The sequence below is a fragment of the Amphimedon queenslandica genome, unplaced genomic scaffold (assembly GCF_000090795.2).
Source record: "Amphimedon queenslandica unplaced genomic scaffold, v1.1 AMPQUscaffold_13497, whole genome shotgun sequence".
Taxonomy (NCBI): domain Eukaryota; kingdom Metazoa; phylum Porifera; class Demospongiae; order Haplosclerida; family Niphatidae; genus Amphimedon; species Amphimedon queenslandica.
In genome coordinates, this window is record NW_003546267.1 from 459734 (window position 1) to 462916 (window position 3183).

The window sequence follows — 3183 nt, forward strand, 5'->3', positions numbered from 1 at the left end:
AATTTCAAAAGGGATTGGATAAAGTGCCTAACCACTTACTGGTCACAAATCCATTATTTACTCTTTCATGCATGCGGACGAGTTTACTCGTTCGCTCACAACTTTAATTAATGCACGGTGTCGAGTTAACTCGGCGGGACAAGTTGCCATTACTACCGCTGCTTGTGGCATCTGTAACTAATGGAGACAAGCGAAGAATAACTTAGAAATGGCGAAAAGGCTTCCTTCTGATCCTGACTTCTGGCTGAACTTGCTTGACAACCTACCCAGTGATGGAAGCGACGACGATTTTGATGGGTATGTCACGGACTCTGATGACCAAGATGACCGGCAAGTGCAGGATGCTTTTACAGGAACAGATGCTTTTAAAGATGGTAATTAAACACAAAGACATTTTATATTATAACAATCATATTATATTGCTTTCCCCAGTTCTTTTGACAATGATGAGCTAGCAAACTTAAGCAACAATAGAGGTTTATTATAGCATCTAAATGCACAGTATATAAAACGACATAATACAACATAAATAGCAAAACTAGGCATTCCTAAATAAATAAAAAATAATGCAACTTGTATTATATATTCCAACACAACAAAATAAAGACCATTATGTGATACATTTAAAATGAACATGCATTATAACAAGCAGACTTTCATTAAATTTAGAAACCAATAGTAGTGCCTCTTCCATTGCTACAGGAAAACATCCAACTGGCACGTTCTCTGCTTCTTGCACCATAATTTATTCCATGCTTGGAGCAATAAGTAAATAAAATCAAACATACACAAATAGCACATACAACATTTTGTAGCTCACTCCTTGAATCTAGCAGCTGGTTCCTCCTTTACTGCTCCAAGTTCTACAGCAATGTCTCAAATTAAAAAATTACACATACACAAATAGCATTTACAAAATTTTGTAGCTCACTCCTTGACTCCAGTAGCTGCTTCCTTCTACATTCCTAGCTGTACAGGAATTCCTACAAGTAAATAAAATTAAACATACACAAACATCACTTACAAAATTTTGTAGCTCACTCCTTGAATTAAGCAGCTGCTTCCTCCACCACTCCTAGGTCTACAGGAATTCCTATAAGTAAATCAAACGTACACAAATAGCATTTGTAGCTCACTCTTTGACTCCAGCAGCCGCTTTCTTCTACAATCCTAGCTGTACAGGAATTCCTGCAAGTAATTACAATCAAACACACAAATAGCACTTACAAAATTTTGTAGCTCACTCATTGACTCCAGCCGTTCCCTTTTCAAGTCATAGTAGTCATACACCAGCATCCATGTGTAAGTACATTGAAGGAAATTAAATTATTCAACAAAAATGATACTTGTAGCTCACTTAAACAGTGCATCAGGTGTTTTCTCATCAACCACAACTACATGTAGTACTGCAAGTGGTACACCATCAGCTACAAGTAGATAAAGTTGAGACAGATAAAATTATAACAGTACAATTTTTTAGCTCCCTCATTTACTGCTACAGCTGGCATCACACCAGGGATGATAACTGGTCAGGCATTACTTTAATGCCCTGTTTGACAATAATATCAAAGATCTGATATTTAGTGAGACAAGCAGGTATGCAGAACAGAAGACAAAGGCTACAAAGCATGCATTGGGGAAAACAAGTGGAGGAGCTGTCCAATGAAGAGAGTGAAGGTAGGCCCTCTACTAGCTATCCTCATCATCATTGGAGTAGTTGGATACACTACAAATAGGTAAACACTACAAAATATATTTGTTGTGAAGGGAACAACTATAGTGAGGATTGTAACTGATGTACATGTTTTTTATGCACAGATCATACAGCAGCACAAAGTGGCCAACATTTTTAGTGATATAATGTCTTGGAGACGGTTTGAGCTCATCATGTCATTCATTCATCTCAATGGCAGTGAGAGAATGACACCAAGGGGAAGCCCCGGCTATGACAAGCTTTACAAGATCCGCTCCCTTTTTGATATGATTGTCAAGGCCTTTTAATGGGTTTATACTCCCAGGCAGCACCTCTCAGTTGATGAGAACATTTGTAGTAGATGCCATGTGCTTATGCGCATGCGCATCAGAGACACATGTTCATGAATTTTGAATGTCCTTTAGTCTTCTCTATCTCTCTATTCTTTATCCCTCTTGATCTTTATCTGTGATAACATTATAATTATAAAATATATTCGTTGAGACAAGCACTCTGAACATTGGTAACCCGAACGTTCTTTACTTCAGTTATGTCGCGCCAAGGCTCTCCTTTACCAGTTTCAGACCCCACCTTGGCGACCGTCTTTCTCAAGCTACCTACGTTTTGGCTAGTGGATCCTGGACCATGGTTTGCGCAGTTCGACGCACAGTTCCATACTAAACGTATCACTTCACAGGCGACCAAGTTGGAATACGTTATAGCTACCTTGGATCCCTAGTGTGCTGCCAAAGTATGAGACCTCATTCTCAAGCCTCCAGATCCCGACCCTTATGATAGACTTAAGGAGGAATTAATCAAAAGGACTACTGCCTCTGAACAACGCCGTCTTCATGTTTTCATTAATGTGGAGGATTTAGGAGACAGGACACCCTCTCAACTTGTACGACGTATGCAACAGTTGCTGGGTGGCAAAGCTGCTACTTTCGATCAGTCCTTTCTTCGCCAGTTATTCCTCCAGTGCTTCCTTCCAAACGTACGTATGGTTCTCGCCTCTACTAAGGATGATGTGGATCTCGAGTCTCTGGTTTCTTTGGCTGACATAGTGGTGGAAGTAGCCTCACCTGCTGTTAATGAAGTACAAACCACAGAACTCTCCACTGAGGTAAAAAAGCTACGTAGTGATATTGCTACTCTCAAGAAGCTTGTGACGTCCCTCTCTAATACAAGGCACCCTCGTTCTTTTAGACATCGTGCTCCCAGCTTAGCTCCACCTAATAGACTCACTACCTTTTGCTGGTACCACGCCCAAATTTTTGAGAAGGCCACAAAATGCACCAAACCTTACTCTTGGTCTCAGGAAAATGTACAGGCCAATCGTTTATGGTGACTGGCGCCTTCGGCCAAAGTACTAGTTGCCTCTTTTTTGTGTTGGAAAGATTTTCTCATCTCAGGTACTTGGTGGATACGGGAGCTGAGGTTAGTACTATTCCTCCTACTAAACTCGACAGACAGAGGACCAGCTAGTTATC